Source organism: Paroedura picta, chromosome 1 (genome assembly GCF_049243985.1).
Source record: "Paroedura picta isolate Pp20150507F chromosome 1, Ppicta_v3.0, whole genome shotgun sequence".
In the NCBI taxonomy this organism is placed as follows: Eukaryota; Metazoa; Chordata; class Lepidosauria; order Squamata; family Gekkonidae; genus Paroedura; species Paroedura picta.
Window position 1 is genome coordinate 160,042,554 of NC_135369.1, and position 21,005 is coordinate 160,063,558.

At 42.6% G+C, this 21,005-nt stretch overlaps 1 long non-coding RNA gene across 2 annotated transcripts; it reads right to left on the minus strand.

Moving 5' to 3' along the window:
- Positions 1 to 3,531: 3,531 nt before the first annotated feature.
- LOC143819219 (uncharacterized) lies at positions 3,532 to 18,842 on the minus strand. Of its 2 annotated transcripts, none has more exons than XR_013224888.1 (3): positions 18,731 to 18,842; positions 18,132 to 18,286; positions 3,532 to 3,637 (listed from the first exon to the last, which is right to left on the minus strand). It is a non-coding gene; the product is annotated as an uncharacterized LOC143819219 (long non-coding RNA). The 2 variants fall into 2 exon arrangements; XR_013224882.1 differs by lacking the exon at positions 3,532 to 3,637 and adding an exon at positions 15,331 to 15,493.
- Positions 18,843 to 21,005: the final 2,163 nt, after the last annotated feature.

Genomic DNA, 21,005 nt, shown 5'->3' on the forward strand with positions numbered 1-21,005 from the left:
GAAGAGGCTTGTTTGGTTTTCCTCGTGAGCTCACAGTAATAAAACCCTGTGGACATTTATCCCCTAAATATATATTGAATTACTGTGCTGCATTGCACCCTCTTAATGAAATCTTAGCTCCATTGAGAGTTGTCAAGTTTTAGCCACGATTTCAGCTATGGCACTATGAGGGAGAGCTAACTGGAAGAAGCAGAAATGTGTTTTGATATTTATTTTAATCGTGGAATAACATGTCTGTTCTAATTAGAGATGCGCCTTCCAGGCAGATGTTCAAATCAAGAGGGAATTCATATGCCAACGACGAGATTAATGGGCTTACATGTTAATGAAGCGCTCGTTCTGTGATCAGGACTAAGAGCACCATCCAGTGATGGGTGAAAAACATGCTTCCCAACTTGAACGACGCTGTACTTCAAGCCATATTTAGGGGCTCATTTGACTCTCATTTAACTCTGAGAGCCAGTTTGGTGTGGTGGTTAGGAGTGCGGATTTATAATCTGGCAAGCTGGGTTCAATTCTACACTCCCCCTGCTGGGTGCCCTTGGGCTCACCACGGTACTGATAAAGCTGTTCTGACCGAGCAGTGATATCAGGGCTCTCTCAGCCTCACCCACCTTACAGGGTGTCTGTTGTGGGGAGAGGAAAGGGGAGAGAATAGCAGAATATAAGAACCCACTCTTCTTCTTCTTCAGTAATATCAGGGCTCTCTCAGCCTCACCCACCCCACAGGGTGTCTGTTGTGGGGAGAGGAAAGGGGAGAGAATAGCAGAATATAAGAACCCACTCTTCTTCTTCTTCAGTAATATCAGGGCTCTCTCAGCCTCACCCACCCCACAGGGTGTCTGTTGTGGGGAGAGGAAAGGGGAGAGAATAGCAGAATATAAGAACCCACTCTTCTTCTTCTTCAGTAATATCAGGGCTCTCTCAGCCTCACCCACCCCACAGGGTGTCTGTTGTGGGGAGAGGAAAGGGGAGAGAATAGCAGAATATAAGAACCCACTCTTCTTCTTCTTCAGTAATATCAGGGCTCTCTCAGCCTCACCCACCTTACAGGGTGTCTGTTGTGGGGAGAGGAAAGGGGAGAGAATAGCAGAATATAAGAACCCACTCTTCTTCTTCTTCAGTAATATCAGGGCTCTCTCAGCCTCACCCACCCCACAGGGTGTCTGTTGTGGGGAGAGGAAAGGGGAGAGAATAGCAGAATATAAGAACCCACTCTTCTTCTTCTTCAGTAATATCAGGGCTCTCTCAGCCTCACCCACCCCACAGGGTGTCTGTTGTGGGGAGAGGAAAGGGGAGAGAATAGCAGAATATAAGAACCCACTCTTCTTCTTCTTCAGTAATATCAGGGCTCTCTCAGCCTCACCCACCCCACAGGGTGTCTGTTGTGGGGAGAGGAAAGGGGAGAGAATAGCAGAATATAAGAACCCACTCTTCTTCTTCTTCAGTAATATCAGGGCTCTCTCAGCCTCACCCACCTTACAGGGTGTCTGTTGTGGGGAGAGGAAAGGGGAGAGAATAGCAGAATATAAGAACCCACTCTTCTTCTTCTTCAGTAATATCAGGGCTCTCTCAGCCTCACCCACCCCACAGGGTGTCTGTTGTGGGGAGAGGAAAGGGGAGAGAATAGCAGAATATAAGAACCCACTCTTCTTCTTCTTCAGTAATATCAGGGCTCTCTCAGCCTCACCCACCCCACAGGGTGTCTGTTGTGGGGAGAGGAAAGGGGAGAGAATAGCAGAATATAAGAACCCACTCTTCTTCTTCTTCAGTAATATCAGGGCTCTCTCAGCCTCACCCACCCCACAGGGTGTCTGTTGTGGGGAGAGGAAAGGGGAGAGAATAGCAGAATATAAGAACCAACTCTTCTTCTTCTTCAGTAATATCAGGGCTCTCTCAGCCTCACTCACCCCACAGGGTGTCTGTTGTGGGGAGAGGAATGGGAAGGTGACTGTAAGCCGCTTTGAGTCTCCTTTGAGTAGGGAAAAGCGGCATATAAGATCCAACTCTTCTTCTTCTTCTTCTTGTCTATTCTAGCTTGTTCCCGTTTCTTTGTATTGTTATGAGGTAGCTGTTACCCTGTCCTAATAATTCATGCAGAGTACTGTATGACTTCCGTTTGCTGAATGCCGTGTTAGGCACACAAAGCAAGTAATAGGGCACTGGGATACCAGTATGACATATCAATTCTAACAATATAATGACTTCTACGGAGTCTTCAAACTTCAATGGTTCTTTAATGTCCAACAAATCCCAATGCGTTTCGCTGTACAGCTTTTTCAAGGTACATTGATTATAATGTTTTCAACATGAACTTCAATATTGAGAAATAATCTCTAAACAGAGAGTAAGATTCTTGTAACTATTGCTACTCATAGCTTAAGGCGTTCCAGACGTCATGTTAGGTATACGGCATTTTTTGCGAAAACTCTCAGCTCACAGGAAGCAGCCAGTGGCTCTTTGGCTTTCAGGTTGCTTTTGTACTTTTGGATCTTCCTGCTGCCTAGTAGATCCTGCACCAGCATAAAGAAACAAAAGCCAGCACGATGTAAAAGTTAATTTGTCTGATTATGACCTGGGAGACCGAGGTTTGAATCCCCACTCTGCAAGGGAAGCTCACTGGGTGACCTTGAACCAGGCCCTCACCCTCAGCCTAATCTGCCTCAAGGGTTGCCAGATCTGGGTTGGGAAATATCTGTGGACTGTGGGGTAGGGTGGGGCACTTTGGCACCCGAAGCAGCCAGTCTCTCCCGGTGCAGCCAGCGCTGTGTCATGGGGGGGAGGGGAGGCATGGGCGTCAGTGCGCCAGTGGGCACACACACACAGGTGTGAAGCTCCGTGCCTCTGTTGTGCGCCCGCTGGTGCGCTGATGCCCGCACCTCTCCTCCCCCCATGCGGCACAGCGCTGGCTGCACCAGGATAGACTGGCTGCTTCAGGCGCCAAAGCGCCCAACCCTACTTTGGGGGTGGAGCCAGGAGGAGGCGGGAATTGGGGTGAGGAGGGACCTTAGTGGAGTATAATGCTATAGAACCCCAAATGAAATGCCTATGCAAATAATGGCTAAAAGTACAATAAACGATTTCTGCAAGAGTTGTTTGATAGTAACAGAAGCATGAGGGATAAATGTAGGCTAAGCTGCCAATGAAACTCTTTGTATATTTTGGAAAGCAATTCTTGGAGTATATGAAAAACTTTGCTTTCGTATGAATTATCAATGGAGAAAAGTCCTATTGACAGAAACCCTCCAAAGCAGCCATTTTCTCCACGGGAACTGATCTCCTTTGCCAGAAAGTGAGCTGTAATTCCAAGGGATCTCCAGGTCCCTCGTGGGGATTGGCATCAGAGGGTTGCTGCAGGGAAAGGGAAGGAAGTGAGAATGTTGTAAGACAGGGGTAGTCAAACTGCGGCCTTCCAGATGTCCATGGACTACAATTCCCAGGAGCCCCCTGCCAGCATTCGCTGGCAGGGGCTCCTGGGAATTGTAGTCCATGGACATCTGGAGGGCCGCAGTTTGACTACCCCTGTTGTAAGCTGTGTTGGAAACCAATTGGGGGAACAGTGGACTATCTAAAAGGGAGAACAATGTCAGTTGAGTGGATACATGGCTCTGCTGTCTTGGAACAGTTGAGTGGTTCTCTGCAAAAACAAACAAACAAAAAAACCCAGGAAATAAATCCAAGCGGGGTGTCCTTGTCGCAATTGCAGAAATAATCCACCACAAAAAGGAAAGTATCTGCTAGGGCGGTAAATGACTTCTTTGAACTCTGGTGTCCTATACATTTAGAGTTGTTGTTTGAAGGAATTGCTCAAAACATGCAGGATACCTTGCAAGAAAATATATGTCTTGACTGAAAGGATTGGATTACACAGAAATTGCCCCTGAGGAACATGATAAGTCAAAACGTCTGTGGCACTGGATTGCAGAATAAATAACTGACAACATGTGTGGCTTCTTCCTTGTGTGTGTGCGTGCGTGTGTTGAGTTTCAGCTATTCTCTTGACATAGCAGTCAAAGGAAAGAAGGAACCTCACACAAATCAGGTTTCAGTAACTAGTGTCAAAAAGGCTGGGGTTTTCCCCGTTCTTGGGTTTGCTACGGCTAACAAACCTGTTATTAATTAATACAGGCTACTCTTTGGAGTACTTTCAGTTGGATAAGTCATCTTGTGTTAAAAATAAAATGTTAATGCGCTTAATTCATTTTCTGGTGAACAGTGGTGGTGCCTCATGTGACAGTCAGACGTGCAGAATTTATTTCATTCAGTAAATGCCCATTAGGGTTTCCCCACTCTTATAAATCAAGTTGCAAAAATGTCCTCCCTGGATCACTGTGGTCTGAGTACTATTTCTTGCGCCTTTGAGTTGCAAATGGGTTTTTAACCTTTAATGTGCCCCACCCACCCCCACATATGGTTTGAGGTCACTTTCTGCTAGCCTTATTTTATAGGTGAAGATTTAGCAGCGGGTGGGGTTTAGTTCAGCTCTTCAGCCACTGGCCCACAGGCAGTCGTGTCTTGACTGAAAGGGTTTGTCATGGGTGGTTTGGATGAGCCTCCAAGTATGGCTCTTACCACTGGGCAAAATGGATGACCTGGTTGGAACAGAGATCCAGGTGAGTGGCCATGTTGGTCTCAAGCAGGAGAACAGGGCTTGAGTCCAAAGGCACTTTTAAGAAGACCAACAAAGTTTTATTCCGCGTATAATCTTTTATGTACATGCCTGCTTCTTTGGAATGACCACTGGACTCAAACTTTGTTCTGCGAGTTAAAATTTGCCATCAGTAATGAGAAACAACGGTTTATGACTGCTGCCAGACTTCATTCATTTCATAGAATTATAGAATCATAGAATAATAGAGTTGGAAGGGACCTCATGGCCATCTAGTCCAACCCCCTTACTTGCTATTTAAAATCCTATTTAAAGGCCGAAGAGCGTCGGAGCAGCTACAACGTTTGATAAAATATGCTCATCACAATAAATGCAACAAAATTAGAAATTAAAAAAAATCAGGGCATCATCACCAATGAACAGGAAATAGCTTCATGGCCTTCTCAGTCAGGAGAAGTAGAGTCTTCATTGCTTCCAAGTTCTGGACTGCACACCCTAGGGAGAGTTGTCTCTCTCCCTCTGTTGCAATCTTCCACTAGCGGGTGAAGACTCTTTTGTCTGGCATTCCCTCAGTAATTTCTTCTTGCTGACCAATATTTTAATTGCTCTTTTTATGTCTCTGTAAATTTTTAACTTTATTTATAATTGACTTTAATGATGTATGTTGGGGGAATATAAATGGTTTTAGAATGTGGTTTTATCATGTACCTTTTAAATGGTTAGCTACTTTGGTGGTCCTTGTGAGGTCAGAAAAGCAGCTTATAAATGTTGTAACTAAATACATTTACATCATTACATCAATTTAAACACATGCCCACATTATCAGCTCAGCAGAAACATCAGTTAAAACCAAATCCCACTGGGAAAGGTTGTTTTGAATGTTCAATAGACATGGGACAAACCAGGTTTCATAGAATCAGAGAGTTGGAAGGTACTTCCAGAGTCATCTAGTCCAATCCCCTGCAGAGTTTAGAAAATTCACAGATGAAAGAATCCCATAATCTTGGTGGTACACTGAGAAGGACCCATGTCATGAACTCTCACCAGACTTCTGATTATAGTATAACTGTAGGCTCATGTTAGCATAGGAACATAAGAAGAGCCCTACAGGATGAGTCTAATGGTCTATCTAGTCCAGCATCCTATCTCACATAGTGGCCAACCAGTTCCTTTGGATGGCCAACCACAGGCATAGGACTGAGGCCGTCTCCTTGCTCTGGGATTCAGAGGTTTAGTGTCCCTGAAGGCAGAAGTTCCCTTCAGCCACCTTGGCTAGTAGCCATTGATAGACTTTTCCTCCATGAATTTATCTAATGTCCCTTTAAAGCTGTTTATTCCTTTGGCCATCACTACATCCTATGGCAGCAAATTCTACATTATAATCACCTTCTCTTTAAAGCAGTTTTTTCTTTTGTCTGTCCTGTACTTCCTACCCATTAGTTTCATTGGATGCACTCAAGTTCTAGTATTTTGGGAGAGGAAGGAAAAGTTCACTTTGTCAACTCTCTCCACCCCATTCATCATATTATAAACATCTATTATATCCCCCATTAGTCGTCTCTTTTCTAAATCAAAAATTCCCTGACTCTTCAGCCTTCAATCAATCAATCAATCAATCAATCAATCAATCTATCTATCTATCTATCTATCTATCTATCTATCTATCTATCTATCTATCTATCTATCTATCTATCTATCTATCTATCTATCTATCTATCTATCTATCTATCTATCTATCTATCTATCTATCTATCTATCTCACCCACCTCAAAGGGTGTCTATGGTGGGGAAAGGAAAAGGAAGGCCGCTTTGAGACTCCTTTGGGTAGAGAAAAGCAGCATATAAGAACCAACTCTTCTTCTTCTTCTTCTTCTTCTTCTTCTTCTTCTTCTTCTTCTTCTTCTTCTTCTTCTTCTTCTTCTAGTTCAGATTGGTAGAAGTCAAAATTCCTAAATCCCAGAACTTGGGCTGATGATAGTTATGAATGTCCACTGTGTTATGTCAAGCATTTCAATGCATTTTCTCCTCACTTGCAAGCACATAGTTTTAACAGAACCCAAATTATCGTTATTTTCACTGAATCTTATGGAAAAAGAAATATAATGCCATAAATTATTGTTCCCAGTAGGGTGGTTTCATGGCATAATCTGCATTTCTGTTCTATTTCAGGCTGCCTCAAGGGGACAGTGTGTTGCCAAGGTTATACAGCTATAATCATGATGTATTTATGCAAAATAAGAGCTATATAATAGTACAACATTAAACATGATGAGATTTACAGGGCAACAACAACAATAAAAAAGAACCGAAAAGATCCTCATCTAATAGGGTCTTTTAAAGAAAAATTCAGCCAAAGCTTTCCCTCCAAACAGCTGCAAGTACCCAAAACATCTCCCCACCTCTCTCCATACACTAATGTGATTAACATCCCTATGAATGTATCTGATATGCACTTAGATCATGAAATAATTCTTCTTGAAAGCATTTCTTTAACACCAGCAATAAAAGAGTTTTTGTCTGAAAGCTTTGAAGTCTGGATCTCGTAATGTTTGTGGCCTGTCACCCAAGCACGCTTGCAAGTAACGGTAATCCCCAGATCACCCTCCTGCCACTGGGTTTGGTTGCACAAATAAGGGTAGTGCTTCAGTCAGCCTCCCCTCAAAAATGCCCAGATTTCACTGTTTGGGTTACAGAGGTTTGACGCTGGAGTCCAATGAAGTATCTCCATGGAAGGAATAATTTATGCCTGTGGAGTACAAATTTCTTGTCTCCGGCCTCCTACTGCAGACCCAAATGCAATGTGTGTGTTGTATGTGTGTTGTATGTGTGTGTGAGGGGGAAGCACTATTCCAGGGAGAATTGTGAGCTGTAATAAGAGAAAGTTGCATACTGCGGTTGGAAATCATTTTATCTGTGGAGAGTTTGTCCTGGGCTTCAGTCAAAGCCCTTGGGGCAGCATGTTGAAATTTCAGGGACATCAGGTAATCCACATCCTTCATGGCTTCTTTTAAGACTTTAGGGTCTTATGATGATAACATATTGGTTGTCCCAACATGTTGGTGGTCATCTGGCCTCAACCAGGGCCAAGGCTTTTTTGGCTGTGGTCTCAGCCTGGTGGAACGAGCTGCTGATTGGCCCTTGGGCCCTGATGGAATTACCTAAGTTTCTCAGAGCCTGTAAAATGGTGTTCTTCCACCAGGCCTTTGGTTGGGGATGGAACAAGCTTATATTACTAATAAAATCTACTAGTCCCCCTCCATTCATCTGGATTATTCCCTCTACTGAACTAAAAAAGGAATATAAATATTATATATTGATCCTAAAGTAGACTAGAAGGTGGATGGACTAACAAATGAGCAGGAACGATGGAACACTACATGTTTTTAATAATGTTTTAACTATGATTTTATAATCTGTTGTATTGTATGAAATGTCTGGTGTGAACCACCCTCAGCCTGCTTGTAAGGGAAGTGGTCTATAAAACCAATAAATAAATGTGCTGTGTTCCCAGTGTGTATGAAATGAAAATTGGAGACAATTACCTGTCACTAACAGCTCAACCATTTCTTGCCTTTAAGCATACTTAATTTCTATATGAGATTTGACTAGGCCATTTCTTCAAAGTCACATGATGGTGACATCGGACATTCTCAGATCACATATGAAATCAAAAGGGTTGCCAATTATGATTTGGGAAATTCTGAGAGACTTGATTGTAGTGCCTGAGGAAGATGGTGCTTGGGGATGGGAAAGAGCTCAGCAAGGATGTGATTAGATATGAGCATGAACCTATAAAATCCAGTTCATTTTGGGATTGGGGTAATCCCCAACCAAACCCCACACCAAACCAAGCTGAACTCCCATCCAAACCGAGCCAGTGAAGCCAGTTTGGCTCCCCTTTTCTTCTACCAGCATCAAGCTATGCCTGAGAGGGGGTTGGGATTGTCTGTTTCACTTCCTTCTGCTTCAAAGCAGAGAAGAGGAGGGATGAAATGGACAGGCTAAATGGCTTGCAGCCATTTAAACCTAACAGTTGATGGGTGAACCAACCTCACTGTTAGGTTTAAATGGCTGGCAGCCATTTCACCAGTTTCTTTTGCTTCCCCCCCCCCACTAAGAAGTGGGGAGAAGTTAAACTGACAGGTGAAATGACTTGCAGCCATTTAAACCTAACAACAGGGTGATCGTGCCTGTCATCTGTTAGACTGAAATGGCCCTGAACAGTGGAACTGAACAAAAGTCCAGTAAATGTTCATAGAAGGCACCTTCCCTGAATATCAGTTTGGGGGCTTAAAACTGGCCAAAGTTCATGCAGAATTTTGGCTTCAGACCCAGTTCATGTTCATCCTTGAATGTGATGTCACTCTAGGAAATCTGTTTGTTCTAGACATTGTGATATATCATAGATACTATCCTTGAAAGCTGAAACTTCTACAATGGAATCTAATCTCTGTTATATGGAAATCTGTTGTAATGTCGGGCCCCACTTTGAGGTTTATAACTCTAGATGCAGTTCCCAGTTGGGTATGGTAAGACTACCAATAGTACTGCAGTTCAACATGCTATCATCTGTCCTAGTCACATGATATCAGTAGGCCTCATCCAGCAAGGTTTTGCAGATATGGCAACACCAATTTAGAAGGTCATGATGGTCACTGTAATTATGAACTTTAAAGTCCTTTATGCCCCTAGAGCCAACATATCTGAAGGACCACTTCCTCCCAACAGACTAAGGAAAGCATAGATGAGCAGGCAAGTAATTTATGAAACAAGATCTGACATAAATAACAGAATGCTGTAGACAGTCCATAGAGGGACAAAAAAAATGCAGTGAAATAATTTAAAACACACACACATAAATAATGTGTAAGAAATTTATATTTGGTTCTCAGCCTCAGAATGAAGGTACAGAGATCATGTTTAAGCAGCTTTTGCGTGCCCTTCTCTAAAGTTATGATTTGATGTAATTTATGCTACTAATCCTCACATTCCACACATTACACTCAGGCCTCTTAAAGAGATATTACCGAACCTGATTTTGTATAATTAGCTACCCTGCTAGCAGAGCAAGGAGATCGCACTTCCTAAATGTACTTGTCTGCCAAGCGATTGAAACCCTGTTCTTAATTAAGCACTAGTCCACCAGATCCTCTTTCACAGATTAGTAAAGTTACTCCAAAGTAGGTCAAGACACAGCAAAGTAGTAATCTGGCCAAACACTTCTAATCTGTCTGAAAAGAAAACGTAAAAATTGTGGTGACTGTTCATTTAAAGTTGTTTTTTTTAATGGTCATGCTTCTTAACCAATTAATTAGGTGTGTAAAATAAACGTCATAGCGTCACAACAGATAGCTAGGCTGGTAGATCAGAACTGAGTAAAAGCCTTGCTTGCAAATTTATTCAGTTGTCAAAACCAATACACTATTTTGAGGGGGCGCCTCAATGTTTGTGACAATTCCTTCCTCTTGTCCTAATTTAATTAAAGTATATATTTCCTTACACTATACAGACAAATACCTTATGGTAGACTTTTCTGCTACGTGGTTGCTTTGTCATATGTATTGCAAAAGCATGATGGTTATTTTTTTTTTGCCTGACAGGCTTATATGTGATGAAGAGGTCTTTACCAAGAGGTGTTGCTTTTCTGAACTGCCCATATAATGAGTCCACTTCACAATTTTCCCTCCCCCCCAAATTCTGTTTCCTCAGCTGCCCAAGTAATGTGGTTTCTTTATTGTAGATAATAAAGCTGGCTGTCTTATCCTGTCACTGATAGATAATTTTGGCTTTTGACTTAACTCTGGAACAAGAAGGAAATACGTAGGAGTCCTCTTTTCTAAACTGATTTTGAATGGCACTTGTGACAGTGGCAAATTCAAAACAAAGAAAAGATTTTATTAAACACACAGGGAAAGGTTAGATGGAATATGGTGTTTAAACTCTGTTGTAGAAATTCAGTAGTTGTAAGTTGTAAGTACAGGCTTTTGAGATTTACATAAGATTTGCCCTTAGTTTCTTAATTCTTACTAACAAGAGGCTTTTGTTTCTGTGTTTTCTGAAAAACTTTGGCCTCCTTTGAATTGCTCTGGTTTTCTTGAAGGCAGTTACCCTCTGTCAGTATACCATCCTCCCTTCCTTAGAAGCATCAGGTTCTTCTACCTTCTGAGGTGTCCATAGCAGTATCTTTCCATCCCAGACCAAGGAAATCCTCATAACTAATATACCCCTTTTTACTGGGCAGGGATTTTTCTTCCCTCCCTAAAAGATTTCTCCCCTTTCCTTTGGCCTTATCAGAAGTCTCAATCCACTACTCAATTCCCTCTGCCAAACAGTATTCCCAGTTCGCTTTTCTACAAAGAACTGCTTTCACCTTAGACTGAATCCAGACTATTTAGTCAAAACTGTGTCTTCTAACTAAATTTTCCTCAGAGTAGATCAGCCTTTCTCTACTTTTTTATCATTGAGAAACCCCTGGAATAATAGCTGCTTGTCAAACAGCCAGGCTTTAACTTCTTGGGGCTCCTTTTACAATAGCATTTCTAAGATGCTGGAGGTCTATGTGGTACAGAAAACCTCTACCAGCATCCAAAGTTATAAAGTAATAATTATTTTAGCACACCACCAGATTGAACCAAAATTGCAGATCCTTCTATCTTTCTGCACAGCTGCCTGAAATGGCGGAGTGGAAGAACATGCTGTACATGTGACTTTCCCCCTGCCTGTCACTCATGGCAGCCAGCCAATCAGTGATACAAGCATTTTTTAAAATGAAATTTCTCCACTGTGCATCTAATCATAGATGCATAGTGCTTATTTAAATGCCATTTCGCAGCCTTAAAGCTCAAGAAAAGTTAAGGGTTTTTTTTGAGGGGGGGTCTGAGAAGCATGCTTTATACATCAATCGGTGGGGGAATTTTGTTTTTCTCTGCCTGGACTAAGCAATGCATATTCGTTGCTCCAGGAAGTTTGCTACAGAAGAAGAAGAAGAAGAAGAGTTGGTTCTTATATGCTTTTCTCTACCAGAAGGAGGCTCAACAAGATTTACAGTTGCCTTCCCTTTCCTCTCCCCACAACAGACACCCTGTGGGGTGGGTGAGGCTGAGAGAGCCCTGATATCACTGTTCAGTGAGAACAGTTTTATCAGTGCTGTGGTGAGCCCAAGGTCACCCAGCTGGCTGTATGTGGGGGAGTGCCGAATCGAACCTGGCATGCCAGATTAGAAGTCCGCACTCCTAACCACTACACCAAACTGGCTCTCAATATGCCCCCCCCCCAAAAAAAAGCCCTGTTCCAAGTAGAAGGGAGAGGGAGGTGGGGTCAAGGACGGGCATTGGAGATGGAGATTGCGCTACTTTGCCCAGTTTGGTAACACTTGTGTCCTTGGCATGTGGCTTGCTGGTTGCTATCCTTCCACTCGTGCAACATGGCTGGGGGAATCCACTTTTTGGGATTCCCCAGCTATCGCTTTTAAATGGAGGATGTAGCTGCCGGATTGCTGTTGGGACGCTGGATGCTGGCGACGTCGTGCAAAATGCCAAAAATATGGCATTTGCATTAGATGAGTATTTCACTTTTTTAATCGGGTGTGGAATGGCCCTTGATTTAACTAAGATACGGAATAGCAGCATTCAGTTATAAACCCAATTAATGTTATATTTAGCCGGAACTTCCCACATGGCTAGTCTAGAATGACACCAATCTAGAGACAAGAGATACAGTAGATGTAGACTTGCCTAGAATAGGATGGTGCCCTATTTAGGAAATCTCCTTCCCAGTTCAACTGGTATCGTTGTGGTTGAGTTTAAGGCACTGTTGTAAAGACATTTGTATTTTTCCAGCCAATTTCCCCAACTGTGCAGCTTTCAATTAGTGTTGTTCTGGCCGTACTGTGCAAAGAGATCAGAGCCCTGATGGAACTCGAACCATTCCACAGGGCCTGCAAAAGGGAGTTCCCCTGCCAGGCATTTGGTTGAGATAGATCTGAACCACCACTTCCCGTTGGCCCCTGATCCTCCCCCCTCCTAAGACAATCACAGCAGATCCATCCAACCCACTGGGCCTTCAGGACGAGTTGATTCAATGTTCTCCCATTTTATAATGTTGTTTATTGTTATCACCATATTGTTGTTTATTGTTATCACTATATCATTATAATAAACTGAGTTACCTGTATTGTTCCTGTTCCATGTGAACTGCCCTGAGCCTTTGGGGAGGGCAGCATATAAACAAACAAACAACAAAAGCAGCATGCCATTTACAAATGGTTCCGTACTATGTTTTAAAGCAATAGAAGGAGACAAAGATTGCAATGGCAACAGGGTACAGCAACGGGGAGTAGGTTAAGTAAGGCAATGCATTACAGGTCACTAATTAGGGCTGATTTCACACTCCACGGCGCATTCTGATCCTGTTTCTGTCTTGTCAGGATCAGGAAACAGATTTCCATCAGGAGATTTGGATTCAAGACAAATTTTGTTGACTACTGTGGATACTTCCTAGTGACTCTTCACAGAAGGTTTTGAAGTTGCCGTGCACGTCCACTGTAAACTAGATTACAGTATGGGATGTAAAATTTAAACCTAGCATGCGGCGTATTCAAAATGTAAACGGCTCTTGTTTTGAAAGGCTGCTATCACAGACATGTGACATTCAAAATGCCATGAGTCTATAATGATCATGAGAAAATACGAGATGAGATGACATAAACAGGATTTAAATAAAATGTCTCCCATCCATTCAAATTTAAGTACTCTTAAAACCTCTGTATTTAAAATGTAGCATATACTTAGCATATACTTACCTCTGTTATGGAACCCCCAAGTTGGTCATATTGGACTTTATTATTTTCCTCAACGAAATATTTCCCCCCAGTGAAATAGGCTGAGAGAAAGTAGGTTTAACACTACCTAGTAAGAGGAGCTTGGAATCCTTTGGGGATTTCAACTGATTATGAGACGACAAAGCTTGGATCCCCTGGAGGAAATGGAAGATAGGCTGTAGCTTGTGCTCCCCAGGCCCTGCCCCCAAAATCTCCAGGAATGTTTCAGCCTGGAATTAGGAACCTTAGATGTCATGCTCTGGGCCCTTCAGAGTGGGCTTCTCTCCTGGATGGTGGCAGTGAAGAGGGCCATGAAGTCACAGTTGACTTATGGTGACTCCGTCAGGTTTTCAAGGCAAGAGAGGGAGAAAGAAGAGCAGGTCTACTCAAAGGAGTCTTAAAGTGGCTTGCAATCACTTTTCCCTTTCTCTCCCCACAACAGACACCCTGTGAGGTAGGTGGGGCTGAGAGAGCTCTGACAGGACTGCTCTGTCAGAACAGCACTATCAGGACTGTGACTAGAATTTTCCTTCCACTTGAATGCCTCCTGTCACCATAACTCCCTCCCAAGCAGGAAAACACATAGATTAATGTAGTAGAAAAGGGGAGGGAGAATTCTTGTACCCCAAATCCCATGTTGCCCCTGATTACACCATAAGCAAAATCCTAAGGTTTCAAATGTTCCGAGGGCTGAGAACCTATCTCAAAAGATTTTTTGACAATTTATCCTCAGGAAATATGTGTTGTCTGATCATTAATCTAAAACGAAATTCAAAGAAGCCCACCCACCTGTAACTCTGATGCTGCAACTTGAGAAAAACATTGGTCTTCCCTACGTATATATGCCCATTTGGTTTAACGTGAAGCATTGCGAATTCCTGTAAGTCTGTCCTGAATTTAGGAGTGACTTTGTAGAATCTTTGCATTTACTATAAATACCTCTCTTTGTAAATACAAGCAGCAGCACACGCAAAACCCCTCCTATCATTTCTTAAATGTGAAGTTTCAAATCCAACTATTTGCATTCTCGAAGATAAATGTGAAATTATGCTGGCAAAAAAAGGATTAGAAGCCCAGAGGTATAGGGGGGCTTGATTCACTGAATTCCTTTCCACTTGGGCAAAGGATTGTCTGTGCCACTCACAAATGTCTAAGGATTTGTGCTTGTGTATGAAGGAAGCTTATGTTAAGCACTGTAGAAAGATAGTGGAGAATATTCAGTGCGTCTGTGCAAAACAGTGTCTTGTACTCAGAAAATTTCTTAATGAACTATTGGCTGTTCAGGAGCTGAAAAGCACTTAGCACTGCCTTGTTTTGTTGGGGTGGGTGGGAAGGAGGGAAGAATCAGTTTCAAAATGGAGACCGTAGAACTGAAAGACATCATAATTTTCAAAGCAGTATATCAAGAACCGGCAGCCGTTAGGAATAAAATTATGTTATCTCATTGAGCCCTGTGAAAAATAATGCTGTGCCAAGGGTGACACATTTAACATGTTAACCTCATCCAGTGCTATCGAAGAGGCTAAAACATAACTTTAATGGGTGCACATTAACTTTTTCAAAAACATCCTACAGTTTTGATTTAGCGTTGTTATCATCCGCATCATTTCTGGCTGGGAACATGGATTTCCTCTCGTGAAATCTAAGGTACGCAATGCATCCATGTGACCATGGGCAATGTAGCCACGAGGATACCCATAAAAATGCATCAGAAGTGTTCGAAGATCAGACACAGTGAACAATTGACCCTCATTTGTAAAATTATGTAATTACCAATAATAACCTGGAACACAGATGGAGAAAGTATATCCTTGATGTAATTTCCTTCCATTCACGATACCACAAGATCAAAACCTTCAAATAATGTCCAAACAGGAAGTTACTTCCAAATTATAGCTCTTCCCCTAAACCTGCCGTCCTGGGTTACCCGATCACTTTGAACAAGAATTAATTGGAAAGGCTCATGTTACGGAGGCCAATTTCTTTGAAAGCAGAGCTGTCTAGGCGAAGGTGACTTTTAGCTCAGGGGTTAATCAAAGACCAAGATTTCCATGTATATATTATTGCTGGAGGGAGATGGGGAATGGCAGGGAAAGAGAAAGACTTCCTTTGAAAAGTACATTAGGATATCAGCATCCATTGTTAAATGTCACTATCAGAATTTCTCTATTTTTAAAAAATATGTAACCAGGCATCTGTTCTAAGCTGCTGTGCTAGAAAATTTTATAAGTTTCTATCTACGATGTTGTACACTGCCCCCAAGATGTCAGGCTCAAGAGGGGCAGCTTATATATGTCAATAATAAAATACATACATACATACATACATACATACATACATACATACATACATACATACATACATACATACATACATATAAACTCACAATACTTAAGTATCTAGCATTGATAATGGGCTCAAAACAGTAGGGCAATACTTCAAAACAATCAATCCTTACAACAGTTCTGCAAAACAGGATAGTCAAATTATCGCCCTATTGTAGATGAGAGGGCTGAAACTAAAATGGCATGGTTTTCCTAGGGAGTTTGTGGTTAAGGACGGGAAACGCCCTGGTTCATCAGTTCAGTCCTGTGCTGCAGGGGGAGTCAACCTGTGGTCCTCCAGATGTCCATGGACTACAGTTCCCATGAGATCCTGCCAGCAAATGCAAACGCTGGCAGGGGCTCATGGGAATTGTGGTCCATGGACATCTGGAGGACCACACGTTGACTAGCCCTGCTGTGCTGTATTTGTCGTCATTTTAAAAATTGAATTATGACAATGAAGGCATTCCATCTGTCTTATTCTAAGAAATACATGCTTACTTTGTGAATAATAATAATTTAAAGCCAACTAATGTTTTAAGTGTACACACACATTCAATTTGGGGGATGTTCTACATTCTTTTCATGCAGTGGCTCCTACAGCCCATTCATGTGATTGTTTACTTGCCTCACTGTGACTCTCATAAATGTGTTATGTTTTGTCTTAACTGTTCTGTCATCAGAAAATTCGATATGCTGTGCTACTCTCCTGTTTTACTCCAGTTGTGTCTGTCTGTCTGTCTAATATCTGCAAAAAAATTTTCTAAAACAAATTTAGATTGAACTGTGGAAGAATAGCCATGATAAGTGCCTCTTTGTTGGCATTCATAGGCATCCCCCAATAATGGCAGTCTAGAAATCTAATGTTAAATAACAAAAATAAAAATGTAATAATAAATAACCCCCTCCCTTTGACATTTTTCTATTTGAAAACCTTTCTGCGGCTGCTTAATTGACTTTAGAATTTAAATTTGTCCATATGATATTGGATCCATGTTAGTTCCTTGGAAATATAAGATTAATTCTTATATTTTATCTTGGAGACCAAGATGTGAGAGAAAAGGTTGGGGGAGGTTGGTCTGCTTAGCCTGGAGAGGAGTAGACGGAGAGGGGATCTGATAACCATCTTCAAGTATTTAAAAGGCTGCCATATCGAGGATGGAGCAGAGTTGTTCTCTCTTGCCCCAGAGGGATGGACCAGAACCAATGGGATGAAATTAATTCAAAAGAAATTCCATCTAAACATCAGGAAGAAGTTCCTGATAGTCAGAGCGGTTTCTCAGTGGAACAGGCTTCCTCAGGAGGAGGTGGGTTCTCCATCTTTGGAAATTTTTAAACAGAGGCTAGACAGCCATCTGACAGAGAGGCTGATTCTGTGAAGGCTCAAGGGGGTGGCAGGTGACAGTAGATGAGGGTTGTGAGTGTCCTGCATAGTGCAGGGGGTTGGACTAGATGACCCAGGAGGTCCCTTGCAACTCAGTTATTCTAGGATTCTATTATCTTGGATTTACTGGATTTATTGAACTGCTGTTTTTGTCCTCCAAGAATGCTGCAATTATTGGCCTCGGCCTGTCTAGTTCAGAAATATCACTCAAGAATTATTCAGGTAAAATGGGTATTGTCATAAGCAGAATCTTAAACATGATTGCTTTGAGCACTGACATTATTTATTACAATGGATGCTCATAATGTGTTGTCCAACAGAGACAATTGTTTGCATCCTACTGTCCCCGAGTGATTTCCCCACTCCTTCTACACCCAACCTTTGCCCTGTAAGGACCATTTTTTTTAAAAAAGGAGAAATGATTGTCTCATCTAGGACTGAAATGTACCGCTTGTTGAGGGCAGTGCATTAATAATGGCTGAGAGAGCCACCATGTCAAGTAACAGTCACGTTTTTTTTTACTATACTGATCCCAGGGGTATGTCAATTCCTTCTGAAAACAGTGTGAGAGAAACAGATGGGCTGATTGTGTAATTTGCAGGAAGGGGCACACAGAGTGTCATTTTTTGCCTGAGTAAAAATGCCATGTGCCGATAAGATCTCTGTCTCCATTCTCTCTTCTGACATAAGCCAACTTGCTAGTACTGTAACAGGATTAACTTTTGCTTATATATTCGTACTCTTATGATGGTCAGTTCTTAGTCTGACGAAGGGTGCTTGCACTCGAAAGCTCACGCCTTGAATAAATCTTTGTTGGTCTTAAAGGTGCTACTGGACTCTGATTTTCCTGTGCTACTTCAGCTACCCATTTGAATCTATTCTCTTCCTTATTACTTCAACTCATTCTTAGGGCAAGTAAGAGCAGAGGGGCCTGTGCAGTCTCCTTCCAAGCAGTCAAATGAGTCCTCACTGACCATTTCCACAGTACAGCCTTACCTTGTTTGAACGACGTGTTGAAGCCCCATTTGATGCTTCGGTTTTGTGGCACCCCATATGCAATATGGCTTTCGGTCGAGGATCAGACTTGCGTAATACATTCTTCAGTTCCGAAATGGTCTGCGTGCCCTCCCGTCACACACGTCATCATCTTCCTGTAAAGAAATTTTGCCCATGCGCAGTAATGTTATTACATGATAACAGTGCACCACCCATAAAAGACTTAACATGGGAATTGTAGTCCATGGACATCTGGAGGACCACATCCATCACCATGGAGCCATCTTGGATCCAGGCTTGGGCAGGAGGAGAAGGAGGGGTTCCCTTTCTTCTGCCACTCCAAGCATGTGGCTTTCCCATCCCTCCTTACTTGACAAGAACAAAAAAGACTCCAACTAAAGAGCTCAGCCATTCACAAGGGGCTGCCTCGGCGGAAAGGGCTTGTGCCCAAACAAGCAGGCACACAAAAGGTTTTCACGGCCATGCTGCTTATTTCTCTCACTACATTTTAACATTGCTATATAGGTATAAGGAGGAAAAAATCCTCCTGAATCTCTGCAACCCTGGTGATTCATTCCCCGTCCCACCCCTTCCTTCACCTTCCATTCATTGATTCAGTCTGGAGTTTCACACAGGGCTGGAGGAAGGCTGCTGCCCAAGTAAAGAAAGAAGCAAAGGGGGAGGAAATAAGGAGAGGGGAAGCTACTGTGGATAGACCTGGAGCGAGTGGCTGACTGTAGCCACTGAGGCATCTGTAGAGCCAGGCTTCTCCCCTCCCTCCTTACTTGTCGCAAACAAAGAGTCCAACCAGAGATCTGCACCATTCACAACTCTGAGGCAAGAGGCTGCCTTAGCTGATGGGGGTGGTGTCCAAGTGTGGCAGAAGAAAGGAGCGCAAAAAATTATTCCTATTCGGGCTGCCAGGACTGCTTGTTTGCTCACCACGTTTTAACACTGCCATACATTAATGAGATGGTGTTGTAACACAAGAAACGTTATTAAAAAAAAATAAGGCAGATATTTTGCAGACAAATCGGGTGGCGGAGAAAGAGCCGTAGGTGGGCGAATATATGATGATTACACAACATAGCAGTGTGGTAGGAAAGCCAATTCGAATTCTGGAATTCCTCACTTGAAAATGCAGCTTTGGCCATGGATCCCATTTGGACTTAAACTGCGGTGGCTGCTGGTATTCGCACTTCATCAATTCGTGACTTTTTAATGTGTGATCGGTAATTTGTGCCCCTGCAAATTGTTGTGGCATTTAACTGACTTAATGTAATAAAAAAAGTTTCATCTCATGTAAAAGAAACCTCTGCCTCTGAAATATAGCACTGACAAGGTTGTGCATTAATTAAAATGGGCACATTTCTTTTTCTTCCAACCAGAACTTCAAATAACAAGACTTTTACTAGATTCCCTTCTCACTAAAAATGCATGCCCATCTGTGTGGAGTCAAGCCTAAATATGGTTACCAGGGCTGATTCTGCACTTACTTTGTTTATTCTGTTGTGAATCCTGCTGAATTCAGATTGATTTGAACTCGGGTCTTCCTCTAGCCCGCCCTTGATTGACTCTGAATGTGCATGCTGTTGCCCAGTCCAAGAAGTGTGATAATGGGCACAGTAAATAAATATCCCAAGAAATATATTACAACAAAGTAAAACTCACATTTATTCAAACAGATTCAGTTCACATTCAGGTTCCAGTCAAAACCTAATCTAAAGAGCGCTTTCCCTATTCCAATTAGCCAGCTGATCCAGCATCATGTGTTTGGGAGTATGACGGCATTGTTTCTACCGGAGACACTTGTAGTAGTAGTAGAAGAAGAAGCGTTGGTTTTTATGCCCTGCTTCTCACTCCCCAAAGGAGTCTCAAAGTGGCTTACAACTGTCTTCCCTTCCACAACAGATACCCCATGAGGTAGGTGGGGCTGAGAGAGCTCTGACAGGACTGCTCTCTGAGGACAGCACTATAGCAAGTGGGATAAACGGGTGTGCCAATGGGCAGGGAGAGGCATCAGCTTGGAGGTGCTGGGGTGGGGTTGGGGGGGAGTGTCCTGTCCAGTAGAACTCTTAAAAGCAGAGTCTCCCTCCCTGAGTGATGACCTGGCAACTCTATATCCAAAGAACGCACCATGAATTGAAGACGTTATGGCAACTCAGATGCAAATGACCAGCATTTTCCATTTCCATGATTCAGTACAGACAAATGATCTATGGAAACAGCTTCCCAAGCTAAGAGCACATCACAGCTGGAAAATCTTTTCAGCTATAATATCATAGGTGGTGCTGACAAACACTAGGCGGCTTGTGTTTAAAATGCTCGTCAAGCCTAAGTCAGTGTTTCCCTAGCGGCTGAAGCACACACTTTGGTTACTTAATGCAAACTGAAGGCGTCCTTCATTTGAACCCCAAAGGATGGACCTCTTGAGCACAAGAGGAAAGGTGTCCATGAATTATCAAAGAAAAATGACTGAGTTGTCTAAATAAACAAAGCAGGATGGGGCACATTCCAGACCTAGTCCAAAATAACTGAGCCTGTCCAGAAGGAAGAATGTCCAGGGTCTCACCCAAGTTCTGTAAGTCACAATGGTATGTAGACTCCTGGCCCCTAAGGGGTGAGCAGATTTCCCCCACTGCATCTTGTTGTTGTTTGGGAAAGTCTGCCTATATTTGCCTTCTGTTCCTGCATTGTTCATGTTTGACTAAGAGAATTCATAGAATTAATTCTGGAACTGGGGAATGTGCAGTTTGCTACAGCTGATTATCTTATTTCTACTAGTTGTCACCATTTGTGATAGTTAGTAGAGATGATTGGTGCATTCCCACATGAAAAAGCATGTTCCTTCTTCATGTGCCACTGTGCCAGGTT